The sequence below is a fragment of the Rhipicephalus microplus genome, chromosome 2 (genome assembly GCF_043290135.1).
Source record: "Rhipicephalus microplus isolate Deutch F79 chromosome 2, USDA_Rmic, whole genome shotgun sequence".
Classification (NCBI taxonomy): domain Eukaryota; kingdom Metazoa; phylum Arthropoda; class Arachnida; order Ixodida; family Ixodidae; genus Rhipicephalus; species Rhipicephalus microplus.
In genome coordinates this window covers 33,506,940-33,523,140 of record NC_134701.1, presented here as the reverse complement: position 1 = coordinate 33,523,140, position 16,201 = coordinate 33,506,940, and the positions used below count along the sequence as shown (strand labels likewise).

Below are 16,201 nucleotides of genomic sequence, written 5' to 3'. Positions count from 1 at the left end.
TTTTGGGCTGAGTAATTCATTTCCCAAAATATTGCAGTCAGCTCAATACAGCACAGATGCTATACCATGGTTGGACACAGAGAGAGTGGACTCCAGTGCTGCAAACTGCGTGCAAAGTTAGTTTCTATAATGCTGACTGGGCATCAAAACAAAATGACAAACGGGTGCCATTTTGACATTTCTCTAGCACTTCCATGATGTACTCCAGAACTGAAGAAGTGAAGGTGCAATACAAACAGTAGAAGCATTCCGATGAGCGCAAAGAAGTTCAAGTGAACCTTCTCCAAGAAGAAGTGCATGGCTTCTGTGTTTGGGGAGATAAATGATGGTGTTTCCTTAATAAAATAGGTGAGGCAGAAACCCACAAAGACTCATGAGATTCGCCATTTGCATCAGCTTCTAGTTCAAGATATCCGTGGCACGCTGTTTCGCTGGCCGCGTTTTTGGAGCCATAGACAGGGCTTTTCTTTCAATTGTGTTGCAAACTAGTCACTCGCATAATCATAGTCGGCTGTGCTGCTGTAGAAAACAGCGTCAAATGGGAAAAAATGTTCAAATTTCCTTGGAACAAAGATAGAAAATTGAAGTGGATTTTGTGGAGAGACATGGTGAGTGGTATAGCCTTTGGATGTCTAGAGTAAAGTGAGTAATATTTATCGAAAATCCTGCATGAATGGTTTCTTGACACATTCAGTATTTACATACAGGCGCTTCGAACAAATATCCATGGCAGGTTGACTACGTGCCAACAACATATTGGCAAGTCGAAAGAGAATCTAAGGCGCCAAGACTGAAGTACAAAACTCGTTTGGATGTGTAGTTTTTTCAGCACAACCACAATCACTATCTACACAGCTACGACAAGCATACGGCATTTGCCTTAAATTCCACGGCCGCCATGCTACGTGCAGCCAGCTCTGAGCTTGATACAGAAAATAGCAAGACAAAGCAGCCAACAGGCGCATGACATCATGCCAGGGGTGACACCGTGGAATCCACGGCACCAATTGCAGTGACGTGTACACAATTAGCAGTGGTTAAGAAGGCGACAACCTCGCACCAGTTGGAGAAAATGATGCGTCAGTAATGCTATGTAGATAAGAAAAGGCGCTACATTATTCTATTTATGGAACAGGTATACAATGTGTCGCTAGTGATTTCAACTGTTCCTCCAAGCATTTATTTCGTAGTAGTCAGTTTATTCATACCTGATTTGGTGCACATGCAAGCAGGACAGGAAACTAGGCTTAACAAACACGGTGCCTGACTGTGACGTGAGGGTTCACCGATGCAATGCAATGCGGAAACGCCTAAGAAGCTTGACTTTACGAAATAAAAGTTACCGCGGACAGATTTTGCTTTCGAACTTTTTCAGCAGAGCATTCTAGTCGATGTCATTCACGAACATTTGAACATTTTGCCAGGCCGTCACCACAGAACACGTAGTTTTAGTAACATATGGTACTCATTGCACACAATGAACATTGATACAAGATACTATATATTCAACAGTAGAATTCGCAGAACGCAATACTTTACGGATTTTGAATACCTTCTACCGAAAACGAGAAAACCGTAAGTGGACATGGAGGAGCCCTAATGGCGAAAATAAGAACGGAATAGACTTTTTAATGAGTGCACACCCAGGAATCTGGCAGGATGTGAAAGTGTTTGGCAAGTTACAGTGCAGTGCAGTGATGGTACGGCCTCGAATCCGCCTAAACTTGAAGAAGGAACGACAGAAACTGATACGCACGAAGCCAATCAATGAGCTAGCACTGAGAGGGAAAGTACAGGAATTCAGAGTGTTGCCGCAGAACAGGTACTCGGCTCTTAGTGAGGAAACCAACCATAGCGTAGATACAATGAATGATAATCTGACAAGTATCATTACGCATTGTGCAGTGGACGTTGGAGGCAGGGTAGTTAGATAGGACACTGGCAAGCTTTCCCAGGAAATGAAGAACATAATTAGGAAGCGTTAAATCATGAAAGTGTCAAGTACAACAGACAAAGAGAACTGGCAGAGCTTTCGAAGTTGATTAATAGACGTAAGGTATGCGATGTAAAAATGTGTAACATGGAGAGAATTTAACACATTCTGTAAAATGGAGGAAGCTTTAAAGCAGTGAAGAGGAAACCTGGGATTGGCAAAAGTCGGATGTATGCACTAAGGGACAAAGAAGGCAAAATAACTACGAATATGAATAGGATAATTAAAATAGCGGAGGAGTTTCAAAGAGATCTGTACAGTGGCCGAGACAACCACGACCCTAATACTATAAGAACTAGCAGTAATCCAGATGACACCCCACCAGTAATGATAGAAGAAGTCAGAAAAGCTTTGGAAAGCATGCAATGAGGTAAAGCTGCTGGTGAGGGTCAGGTAACATCAGATCTGCTGAAAGATGGAGTACAGATTGTGTTAGAAAAACAAGCCACCCTGTTTACGAGGTGTCTCCTGACGGGAAGAGTACCAGAGTCTTGGAAGAACGCTAACGTCTTCTTAATACAAAAGAAGGGAGATGACAAGGACTTGAAGAATTACAGGTCGATCAGCTTGCTCTCTGTAGTATACAAGCTATTTACAAAGGTGATTGCTAACAGAGTAAAGAAAACATTACAATTCAATCAACCAAAGGAACAAGCAGGATTTCGAACAGGCTACTCAACAATTGACCACATTCATACTATCAATCAGGTAATAGAAAAATGCTCAGAGTATAACCAACCAATATACATAGCCTTCATAGATTACGGGAAGGTGTTTGATTCAGTAGAAATATCAGCCGTCATGCAGACACTGCGGAATCAGGGCGTAGATGAAGTATATATAAACACTCTGGAAGAAATCTACAGAGGATCAACAGCTACCATAGGGCTTCATAAAGACAGCAAAAGAATACCAATCAGGAAGGGTGTAAGGCAGGGGGACACAATCTGCCTAATGCTATTTACCGCGTGCTTACAGAAGGTTTTCAGAAGCCTAGAATGGGAACAGTTAGGGATAAGAGTTAATGGAGAACACCTTAGTAACCTGCGCTTCACCGATGGCATTGCATTGCTGAGTAACTCAGGGGACGAATTGCAACTCATGATTACGGAGTTAGACAAGGAGAGCAGCAAGGTGGGTCCTAAAGGTAATCTGCAGAAAACTAAAGTAATGTACAACAACCTCGGAAAAGAGCAGCGCTTCGAGATAGGTAATAGTGCACTTGAAGTTTTGAAAGACTATGTCTACTTAGGGCAAGTAATAACCGCGGAGCCAAGCCACGAGATTGAAATAACCAGAAGAATAAAAATGGGGCTAGCACATTTGGCTAGCACTCTCAGATTAAGACAGATAGATTGCCACTGTCTCTCAAGAGGAAGGTACAGCTGTATCCTGCAGTACTTAGCTACGAAGCAGAAACCTGGAGACTTACAAAGAGTGTTCAGCTTAAAATGAGGACGACGCAGCGAGCAATGGAATGAAAAATGGTAGGTGTAACCTTAAGAGACAAGAAGAGAGCAGATTGGATTAGGGGAAAAACGGGGGTTAAGAGAGGAAATGGACATGGGCCGGGCATGTAGCACATAGACAGGATAATCACTGGTCATGAAGGGTAAATAACTGAATTCCCAGAGAAGGGAAGTGAGTTAGGGGGAGACAGAAGGTTAGGTGGGCTGATGAGATTAAGAAGTTTGCGGATATAAATTGGCAGCAGCAAGCACAGGACCGGGTTGACTAGCGGAACATGGGAGAGGCCTTTGTCCTGCAGTGGACGTAGTCAGGCTGATGATGATGATGATGATGATATCCAACAATCTCAGACAGTGACGGAGTATTTCAATTGCAAATGCAAAAACAGCTGAGCGCACTCACTGAAGCAAAGACGTAAAAATAAGCACATTAGTTGGTGATGTTTGGTAATATGCAATTGTAAAATTAGTTGAAAGACGTGACAAGCAAGGCCTCGCCATTTAAAAGAAACACACATTTGTGATAGCACATACACTCGATCGTTTGCCACTTCAAATGAAAATATTAGTTGGCAATCACAGCACATGCTTCTCTTTTTTGGTGAGTCGTAGGTGCGGCCGTGCTATTGTGTGCTAGAAATTTGCAGCATACGCGTCGGGTTACCATGAAAAAAGCGAGTGACAAGGATAAACGCCGATACTCAGGGAGTGATGCAGCATACGGAGAGCCATTGCAATGGTAGCTGGTGCTGACTGCGTGCATCCCATGAGCCTTTGCAAGTTAATGCCTCCCTTACTCATGGGACATGGCATGACCCTAACTGCAGTATTCTAGGTCTAACTCTCAAATGCCTACAGAGCCCAATTCAGAATAAGCAAAGAGAGATGTCATAGGACACTGTCTTTTTTTTTCAAGACAACATGGGGCCACAGAGGAAGCAGCGGGAAGTTCAGTCACCCAACGCCATACAGACTCAGCTTAGCTATCTCTGATTGCCATATCTTTGCTAACATATAATGCAGGCTAGGAGGCCTGTGCTTTCACACAGTCCTGTTCTTCGCTCTGCTGCTTGCTAAAGACTCGCTTACTGAACTTCTAGGCTGAGAGTAAAGGAAGTTGCAAGCAGACAGTTCTGATGAAGCCCTTGATTAACAGTTTTATGCTGAATACTAAATAACTGAGACTCTTACATTACTAAGTCAAAAGTGTGGTTGCTAACAGTTAGTGCTGTTCTTTTTCTTTGTAAGAATCATACCGGCAAAACTGACGTATTTGCGGGTCGTGCCAGTACTGTTACAAAGTATTTCTGTACCGTTCACATTTCCTGTAGTTCCACTTCAGCTAGCGCTATGCTAGGCTGCAGTATTGTGAATTAAACAAATTAATGAGTTGGTGCTACACACTGACAAATCTCTTAATCCAAATGGCAAATATGTACAGATGTAGTTGGTATATATACCTAGACGTTTCAAATGAAGCAGTCTTCATTTTCACTCTGGTTACCACTTCACGACCCGAACAAAACTTGAAAAAAAATTTAACATAGAATGAGTGACGCTTGCCTAGCCAATTAGCGCAAACGTACTTGAATGAGCGACTATTGTACAAACGTGCGGCTTGTGAAAGCAACCAGGGCATTAGAAGTTAGCATTTTGTATATGTTGTTAAAATAATTTTTACTATTAAAGCACATTTACCTTCCAAGTTCTGACGTTCCAGTTACAGTCGTCACTCTGGTAGAAAATATTGTGTTGCACGGCGAGTCATTTTTTTCTCCATCTGCACGAGGTCAGTAAAAATAGTTTAATCAGAGAACACATAAAGTTAAAGAGCAGGCTACAATAAATAACCACGCAAAAATGAAAACGTAGAATGTGTGACTATTACACGCGAACAATAAGTAAATGCAATGTAATGCAGGTTGCTCATTAGGAATAGCGACGTCTACTAATTATCATAGATTATTTACTCTACAGGTGTCACACCGGACATTTCTAGCGCCATCAGGGCCGACCTGAATGTGGTTTTTTAATCGCGATCAGCAGTGACAGCTACAACTTATGACACTGTGCAGCCGCACATACTAGAGTCATTTTAATCCAGATCGGTCATGATTGCGATCGAAAGATTCCATGGGACACGAGCGCGCAGTATCAGGTGCAGCACGCCAACATACACAACACACGGATAAAATGTGGCACAAAAAGTAAAACACACACGCTCTCAAACATGTTTTCATTGTGCCTTCCTTTGTTCGCCTAGATGCACGCCAGCAAAAACGTCATGGAAAATAAAATGACACTCACCTCGAAGAAGGTGCACATCCCTGTGAAAGCCGCTCTTCCTGGATGTCCTTACCCGGCTCACTCTGGCGATAAAGGCTTTTTTTTGCCATATCAGCAATGCTCAGCGAATTGAAGCCTTTTTTGAGGTTGTCCACAACGGCGCGATAACCGTCTCCGCAAACGACGAACGTGACTTTTGGTGCACCACGCATTTCAAATGACTCTTCACGGTTTTACTGAACCACATCTGTTTCACACCTGCCGCACAGTTCGAAGAGGCATAGAGGCTGCACACAGAAGACGTATAAACCCGATAGCACAAGACAAGCAACAAAATCTATCGCACACCTTTCCTTCCTCCGTGCCATCGCAGAACCCGCAAACGCCATATTGACAACTAATCACTTCAAAATGGGCTTGTCTTGGTCGCTTGCAGTTAACCGACTCTCCAGAAGTTCACATAAAAAAAAAACTCGAAGCTAGCGAGAAAGAGAAAACTCATTGACACAATTTCAAAATCATAAACTCACGTTTTTTCGCACGCGTAATAAAGCGTTCAGTGAGATGGATTGGTCTCAATTGTTTATTTTTTCTTCACGCTACCAAAAATTGTATTTTGGCTTCCGTAGTGCGGCTGTCTGATGGGGTTGACTTATGGCTTGCAAACATCCGGTCGCGCGAAAATGCGAATGGCGGCTAAGCATTCGGCTATGATCCCGTCGATTCTAATCGACGCAGTAACAAACTGGACCTACCTACAGCGGAGAGCATGTGAAAAAAAGAAGCTTTTTTGAACTCCACTAAGCTTCCCAGCTGATTATTGTTCAGCAGCATGCTGTGACGGCATACGTTAACTGGCATACATAAGCATACATACATAAGCATACATTATCGCCAAAAGAACGCGACCAGTACACCCAACTTTGAGGAGACCAACATAAAAAAACACACATCAAAGATAAAATTCATCTATGTTATTATAAATTAACGATGAAAGCATAAAGCGCAGATCTGCGACATGTTCACTGTTTTTTGTTCAATGCATAGGGTAATCGTAGATATATTCTCCTCTGGGCCCCGTTGTTAGTGTGTGGTGTTGTTCAGAATGTTTTCACGAGCCGTAAGTGTTACATAGATGAGTATTCATCTGACCTTATTGTATCTGTAAGCATTGATATATTCTTTATATTGTATATGCATATGCCAGAACTCAGCGTAAGTAATAGTGTAAAAACTGCTGAGCTGTGGAGAAGAATTCTCTTTGGCTAAGTTGTAAATGATGCGTAAAGCTCTGTTTGGATAACGTGGAGCTTTTCTAAAGGGCTGCTAGTAGGAAGAACAATTAAAACGTGAGACAGCTTAACGCACGAAACTGGACAGCACATCCTTCGGCAACTTTTCTGTTAACCAAACACCTAGAGTTTTACATGGCTGGCACAATTTTTATGTTTCCAGAGCTGCAAGTCAGTGATTCCTGTCATAGCACATGCTTTACCCCGTGGCCAAAAAGTGATTCCTCTCGTACTAGACACAATAATTTCTAGTGCACTTTCCCCAGTTACGCTTCATTTTCACTAACCAAAAAATTCAACGAAGATTACGATAATACTTAACGCAAATTATACGCGCAGCTTCTTGTTGAAGCAATGCTAACTGCAGCCACATGCACTTCACAGTTGTAGAAACGTAACATTGATTCGCTACATGTTGCCACTAAAACTGCCAGTGCTCAAGCTTCACGCACACCACTATGTGCGTTCAAGGTGCCGCGAACTAAGCGGAACGCCTACAGCCACTTTACGACAATCGAAGCCTGCCGCTCTGCATGTGCACAAACTTCGACCATAAGAAACGAAAGCGAGGGGTGGGCAGACAGCCTCCGTGACTGAGGAAGAAAACGAGGCTGCAGTCGCTCCGCGTTCACTCTCTTACAGACTCCGCGTTCACTCTCTCGTCTTCGATCTATCGGTTACGCCCCCAACGCAGACAGCGAAGCCGCATGACCCAGGAGCACACGCCTTGAGATCAGCTCTCATACACAACTGTATTATTGGTGCCGTAAGTGCATGGTCATCGGCAGGATTCTCTCTTGGGGGTGCAAATGGCTGGTGTAGGGTGAAACCACTACCGTAGTTTGGGTGGGTGCAAGTGCTAGTCAGGCTTGAGGGGGACAACTACCCCATTTATTCTCTTTACTGACGCCCATGCATAAGTGTGCAAAAACAAATTGAGTATTAGATACTGACAATCTTGTTATTAATAAGTTAATCAATAAACAAACCAGTATGGTTTCCTATGTGACTCCTAGCTGGCTTTGAATCCAGTGTTTCTCATGAGTGCTAATTAATATTAACATACTGATGTTGAAGCGACTTACAAGAATTTTTCACAAGTTAGAAGACTTGATTGCCACCATATTACGGGAATTCAAGCTAGACAGAAAGTATCTCTTGGTTTTGTTTTATAAGTGTAAATTGTCCTTAATGTAAATAAGGAAGGCTAGCACTAGACAGTTCAATTCTCTGGAAAAATAATTCTCTCTGCAGTTACACTACACCAACGATTTTTTAACCATGCTTGCATGACATTGCAAGATTACATCCCTCAACAAAATGAGAGAGATGTCTTGAAATGACGTTTTTTAGGCCTTTAAAGAAAAGACGAAACGAGCAAACAGAAAATGCACAAGTTTGTGGCACACAATTACTCAGATAACACATTTCAAACAATGCACATTCATGTACCACATCATTCGAACTGAACAGCTAATGGTCCCGGTACTCATGTCTTGCAAACAAGAGTGGCCGAAGGTATTGTTTTGAGCTTCCACGCATTGCTTTAAAAGGTTTATCAGTGTGTTTGGTGGCACAAGCTTTCATCTTCCTGATACTTGGCTGGGCTATCACAGAGAAGGCGCACAATAGCAAACAATTCTCCACGCTTTGTTTTCTGCACTTTCATCTGAACAATTGAAAACGGCTTGTTACACGCTTGCGTGTACAGCATCATCCATATTCGACAGCTATTTGTAACGATACTCATGTCTTGCAAACAAGAGGGGCTTTTTTAGCTTCCACGTATCACTTTAAATGGTAGATGAGAGTGTTTTTGTGGCTCGAAAATTCTTGTCTGTGATAAGTCGTTGTGTTTATCACTGAGATGGTAGAAAGAAGAAATAATTCTCTACACTTTGTTTCGTGTGCCTGCATGTGATCCTTTGAAAAGAGCTTGTTGTACGCATGCATGAAAGCATCGTCTTACTTGAAAGCTTGTCACTGTACTTCTGTTTTGCAAACATAAATTGCTCGAATTTTCATTTCAGTTCTTACATTGTTTGAAATTATTCAGACTGTTTAAGTGGCAAAAGCTTTCTTCTTTGTGATCAGTACTTCACCTTGGTTATCACAGAGAAGGTGCACAAGAGCAAATATTTCTCAATGTTTCGTTTCGTGTGCATCCATCTGAGCTTTTCAAAAAAGCTTGTTACAGCTTATTTCGCGTATGCATGAAACCATTCTGACAAGCAAAAAACTATATATGTGTTGCAGTACTTGTGCTTTTGAAGCAAGATGAATACCTTAAATTTTCTGTTCATGTTTTCATGCAAGGGTTCACATGGAAGCATACAAAACAAAGCGTGGAGAATTATTTCCTCTTGTCCACCTTCTGTGTGATAAACACAGCCAAGTATCAAAAAAAAGAATTCTTGTGCCACCAAAACACTCTCATCCGCCATTTCAAGCAATACGTGGAAACTCAAAAAGAAAACTTGAGCCTTTTTGTTCGCAAGACATAAGTACCGTTACAAATTGCTGTCCAATTGTGATGATGCTGTACTTGCAAGCATACAACAAGCCGTTTTGAAAGGTTCAGATGAAAGCGCACAAAACAAAGCGTGGATATATATTTACTATTGTGCACCTTCTTTGTCATAGCCCAGCTAAGTATCAGGAACAAGAAATCTTGTGCCACTAAACACTCTTGTCAACCATTTCAAGCAATGCATCGAAGCTCAAAACAACATGAGCCACTCTTTTTTGCAAGACATGAGTATCCTGATCATTAGCGGTTCAGTGGGAATGATGTGCTTCTTGAATGTGTACAACAAGCTGTTTTCAAGGGTTGTGATAGAAGCACACAAAACAAAGCTTGGAGAAATATTTCCTCTTGTCCATCTTCTGAGTGATAAACACAGACAAGTATCACAGCCAAGAATTCTTGTGCCACAAAAACACTCTTATCAACCATTTTAAGCATTACATGGAAACTCTAAATGAAAAATTGAGTCGCTTTTGTTTGCAAAACGTGAGTACCATTACAAATAACTGTCTAATGGGGATGATGCTATACATGCAAGCATACAACAAGCCGTTTTGAAAGGTTCAGATGGAAGCTCACAAAACAAAGCGTGAATAATTATTTGCTATTGTGTTAATTCAGCACCTTCCAAAAAGAATGCTTTTTCATGCACCCTTAGAATAGGGTGTACATGTAAAAAAACTGTAGGTTGTTACAAAAACACCCTTAAGGAAGGGTGCCTTCGATGTCCATCACTTTTTTAGCACCCTCTAAGGAGGGTGCGAGAAGGGTGCACAAGGGTGTTGAGTGCCCATGGCTGGGGTGCCAGTATTCTTATAGACTGCACTAATAGATATCAGCATGCACTGATTACACACTACTTGAAGAAAGTGGTCCTGATTATCAATGGTGCGCCACCTGTCGAGCTCCATTCATTGCGTCTGGGCAAAAATATAAACGCGTACTATCGTGTATGAACTTGTGCTGGATCTATATATACTTCACTGTATATGCATAATGCGCGTTACAGAAAATGAAGCCTTGCTGCCCTTGCATATTGCGTTTATTTAATAGGCAAATAAAACATAAACTTTTCTTCTGCCACACAACTTTTTCACTAGATATACGTTCACGTATACGTACACTACACATGCAACACCTCAAATGTTTATTATATTTATTCACTTTCACTTCATTGACAATTCTTTGCAACATACAATTACACTGGTTTCAGTTCAGTATACTGCTTCAAGTACATAGAGACTACAAATGAAATATACGCTAATATATCCCTTTAATTCTTTCAAGTGTCTACAATCCCAGTGGTTTCCAGTTTAATACTCCTTCGTGTACACAATCGGTTAATAGGAATGAAATACAGGCAAATATATACTTATGATTCTTTCAAATATATACAATCACCATGATTTCACTATATACGCCTTCATGTACACAATCGTTCCCAAGAAGTGATGCACACAAAAATACATATGGATAGTGTTTTCAAATTTATACAATCACAGTGGATTAAGCTTTGTATTCCTGGATGTATAACAATTGGTTATGAGAAATGATGTACATGCAAACACATACGGGTTTTCGCACATACAACTTTAGCGAATACTGAAGAAACCAATACAATGATCAGAAACACAATAAGCTAAAAACGAACACAAAACTGAGTCAAAACACACAAAAAACAAAGGTAATGCATAATTATGGCTAATGACACAGCTGGGTCACTTTATGCCAAATGTCCCAGCCATTTTGGCAACCATTTGAAATGTATTCGAAAAACTCGTGCTGCATTGAAAATAGTGAACTTCTGGAATATTTAGGAGTGGAAAAATATTTGGTCACGTGGCTGCCCTCTGAACTTCCTGGAATGCCGTCTAGGTGTTGTATGTGAAAAATTTTATTTTAAAAGCACCGCTCCTTCTTTCCATACGAAACTCGGTCTACGTGTTACGTAACAAGAGCTTAATTTGGGAGAGTTGGTTCATCGTGGTTGTGTGCTAGTCACAGCGCGACAACTTTACGAAGAGACAGAAAGGACAGAAAAGAGCACCGACTGTCAACTGAATTTAATGAATGTGCTACGAGAGCTTTTATACGGAGTACAAGAACCGTGTTCATGCGCGACGACACGTGTGAGCACTACTAAATAATCTTAACTGTGAAAAGAATACTCCCTCTCGGAAAGGATAAGTGAGCGTGTAGTGATGCACTGATCATTGGTTTACCTGATAAAAAATCCTTCTACAAACGTTAAATTGACATTAAGTAAACCTATTCTCGTGACGAAAGGGGCAAGATTGACTATTCCTGTTGCTGTTTAGTACACACACTTTTGAAAGCTTGCAAGGGGTGGAAAACAACACGCTAATATCATATCTGCTGGCTATTTTTTTAATTGCGAGACACATGATATGGTATAACATGCAAAGGGTTTGGTCATTGTTTTTTGTTGGTCCTGTCTTCTTTAACTTTACTTTCTGCAGGAGGGTTTTGCAAACGGGTGTGATGATTCTGTTGGGATACCCAGCATCTTTTAGTCTTTTAATCTGGTTTTTAAACCTGACCTCACCCTTGTGCTAACATGACTTCTGAAGGGTGGCCTGAGTACATGTGGTATCAATTCCTCTTTTTACTAATTTTGAATGCCCGCTATGAAAAGGCAGAACATTCTTAGCACTCCTGGGCTGATAGCACCAGCCAATACCCCAAAAGCAGCATCACACTTGTTTGCGAAACCCTCCTGCAGAAACTAAAGTTAAAGGAAACAGGACCAAAAGAAAAAGAGAATGACCAATCACCTTTGCTTGTCACACGGTACTACGTACATAGGGTGTCTCACAATTTTAGGAAAAGAGCCAGCAGATATGACATTGTTGTTTTCTACCCCTTGCAAGCTTTCAAAAGTGCATGTACTTACAGCAACAGGAATAGTCAATCTTGCACCATTCGTCGCTAGCATAGGTTTACTGAATGCCAATCTAATGTGTATGAGATATCACTAACACGTGGAAAAGTAAACATAGGACAAACTGGGCAATGCTTCAATGATCAAGCCAGACAGCATGCTTTAAATGTTAAGAAGAGCTATAGTAGTCTCATGGCCGGGCACCGTAAAGAATGTAAGTGTAGTCCTAGGTTTCATAAAACACGGTTTTTGAAAAAAAAGCAAGCAGAAAAATGGAAGATTTTAGAACTATTTATTAGAAAGGCCAAGGATCAATGCATCAGTACACCTTTACTTATCTTTTCCGAAAAAGAGTATTTTTTTCTCGGTTAAAATTATCTTGTCATGGTCACACATGTGTTGTTGCAGATGAGCCCTGGTCTTGTGCTCAGTATAAAAACGCTCGTAGCACCTTCAATAAAATTCAGTTGACAGCGCTCTTTCCTGTCCTTTTTGCGATACGATTTTTATTACAGAAAAAATTTCATTTTCTTACAATTTAGATATAATGATGAGTTTTCATTGTATCACAACATCGAGCAAATTGCATCTACATACGGACAAAAATCAAAATTTTGTGAAATTCGTGATATTTTCTCGTATATTTCAGCAGCTTGAGAAGTCTAAACATATTTTTTCCTCATAATATACCTTCTGTGGAGTAAGTATTTTTTGCTCAGATATTCATACAAAGTGCAATATATCAATAAAAAATGCAAACATAACACATTTTGGCTTATTCTTGGAAGCGAATGTGGCAAAAAAATTGCACTATTATTATTGAGCTTCAAATACCTTACAGAAGCACATTTACTTAACAGGTACACCGAATTTGCTTTAGAAAAAATAAGCTGTAGTTTTAAAACAAAATTTTCCACAAACAGCACACAGACGGCATTATGCCAGGAAGTTATAAGCCAGCCACATGAACAAAACTTTTTTTCTCGCTGAAATATTCTAGCAGTTCACTGTTTTCAACGCAGTAAGTCAGCACTTTTTTTTCAAACACAATTCAGATGGTCGCCAAAGAGGCTGGGACGTTTGGCATGGAATGGTCCAGCTATATTTAAGCAAAATAACTTACACAAATAACATTGTTTGTTCATCTACTATGACCTCACTATAAAAAGTTGTTCAGGCATTGTGACACTAAAATTTTCAGCGTCGTACTGCTTGAACAACTTCTTTAATAAACTCCAAACTCACGCCGTGAAAAAGCCGCTCAATCACGGTGGATGGTAAAGGCCTTGCGGCTGTAGACAATGTTGAAAATAAAAAAAATCAACTCATCAGTGCTGTCACTCCTTCTTCGTCATTACTGACACGGAAGATTTTTCGGTTATTCATGTGGAGGTTCAGGAAGTAGGCTTGCTCTAGGCTGGGGCCGGGGGGTAGACTACGCAGGATGTCAGCGGCACCCTCCCATCCTGTGATAAGAGCAAATATGACTTCTCATAAAAGGATGTTCGTTCTGTTCTGGCAGCACCATATACAAAGAATGTGTAGTGTGTATCCTTCGAAATGGCCTGTATTTGACATTACACTGAACTCGAAGCATACAACCGATACATTCCAATAATTTCGTATGATAAAGATAAGAGTTTTTCAGCATACAACAAATTCCCGAAATGAGGTGAAGTGTAAGACTACAGCTCAAAAATGGCACTTACGAAAGCCTGAACCCACCTAAGAATCAAATTCCTTCTAGAGTAGTGAGCCAGTGTGAAAAATAATTCCTAAAGTACAACGTTCACAACATGCAACATTAATCAAAATGCACAAGAAACTTACCTCTTCATGCACAAACAGTGAAGACATCTCTGCTTTCTCTTTTACATGAGAACAAATGATCTTGGGCGTGGCACTAGCGAAGAGGTCTGCAAAAAAAAAGTAAAAGATTTACTGACTTTATTCACGCCTCTAACAATCTGAGGAATTGTTACAAGTCACCAATCAGTGCGATTTTGACTGCCTCTATAAGGGCATCAAAAATGAACAATTTTCTCGTTCTTTCTACTCTCACAAGACGCTCCGTCAATAGAATCTAATCCAAATTTGACGCTGTGCTTCCTATTTGCCTGCTTTCTAGACGTAGGGCTGCGAACATGTGTTTTGTGCACCTAATCTAGCACAGAAATTCGTCATATATAATTCACTCATCTTAATTCATTGTAGTTTGATAAAAGATGTGATAGCTCGTCCAGTTTTTAAAGAGTTGCGGGCCTGCAATAGGCACTGCCTTGCACGTATGAAAGTACTTCTTTGAAAAAAAAATTCAAAGCTTGCTTTCAGAAAAAGCGTCTGGCATATTTCGACAACCAAGCCCATCCTCTGATGGCAGTCAGGGGCACGCTATTAGCGATTATTGACTACGGGATTTACAAACGTAACCCGTGCCTAAATACTCAGTTAAACACAATCACGCAAGTAAGAGCGCTCGAACGACACCAACGCGCACGGACGCCGACTACGTTGCAGCAGCCATGTCTTATGCTAGAGCTACCACACATAGCTCCAACAGTCACGTATACTCTCTCGATTCTGGTATAACGCCGAACATTATCGCAGATGAAAGCGAAGCACAAAAACAGCGAACAGAAACGAGGGAAAACAACGCACGGCGATGGCCACAACAACGCGCCTTTGGAAGTCTGCTAGATCTTTCCCTGTTGCTGATGGCACTTGTCCTAAATAGCTTAAAAGACCGAGGCGCACGTGCTGGGAGCATCGCGGCATATCAGCACCTCCAACTATACCGTATTTAAGCAAAAAAAAAGCCATTTCGTACAGTGCGCCTCTGTACATAATTTTTGCTTTTTCTTTCTTTTTTTACGCTTACACTCACAGAAGCACGTTGCACATTTGAGTATTAATAAAAATGTTATTAGGCGTCTCTCATAATCATATGGTGGTTTTGGGAAGTTAAACCCCACAAATCAATCAGAAATGTTAATACGATGTAGCCCAAAGCACATCTTAAAACAATATCAATCACTTTGTGCAGTTTAGAGACAATGTGCGATCAGCAACTAATCCCGCCCTTGTTAAGTGATCACATCACTCACTGTATGAGTGATGCAGGCACTTACACAACATCGCGCATAGCAGTGTGAACTCGTTAAGTCACACGTTTAATCGGGCATCTGCAACAGGCCCGCGAACGCATGCTGTTGTAAATGGCTGGCAGCCTACTTCGGCAGAGCTGCTGCAGGCGCCTAGCTAGCGCTGTGTGATTACTATCTACGAAAACAGTTCACTCACCGTTAACAGGCCCACGTTGTCCGTGTCCGCCACTCCATGAATATTCCTTAATCCGAGCGTCACTTCGAACAGGGTGTCATGCGTGACCACCATTGAATATGCGCCTGTTCGCTAGAACACACACAGCGGCTAAGACCCCAGACCAACGCAACGCATTTGAAAGACAATGAGACAAAGAGAGCGACGTTGAGATAGAGAAGGAGGAGGCACTGGCGGCGCCACAGCTGTCGACGCTGGTGTTCGGTGACGCAACTATTCGCTTATCTACGCCGCCGTTGTGGGAGCAACGCTGGCCGTGGTGAGCGGGAAGGGGGGGGGAGGAGCTTGAAACCCGCCAGGACGGCACCGAGAGGCAAACGCGATGGCGCATACGGCGGACGGCCGTTCGCCGCGGAATGACTCCTTGTAAATGGCAACTCTCCTTCCAGCCAG

The 16,201-nt window shown here is 41.5% G+C and overlaps 1 long non-coding RNA gene across 1 annotated transcript; it reads right to left on the bottom strand.

The window, feature by feature from the left end:
• Positions 1 to 11,354: 11,354 nt before the first annotated feature.
• Positions 11,355 to 15,924, bottom strand: LOC142784715 (uncharacterized). The gene is made up of 3 exons (XR_012888745.1): positions 15,770 to 15,924; positions 14,300 to 14,385; positions 11,355 to 13,935 (listed from the first exon to the last, which is right to left on the bottom strand). It is a non-coding gene; the product is annotated as an uncharacterized LOC142784715 (long non-coding RNA).
• Positions 15,925 to 16,201: the final 277 nt, after the last annotated feature.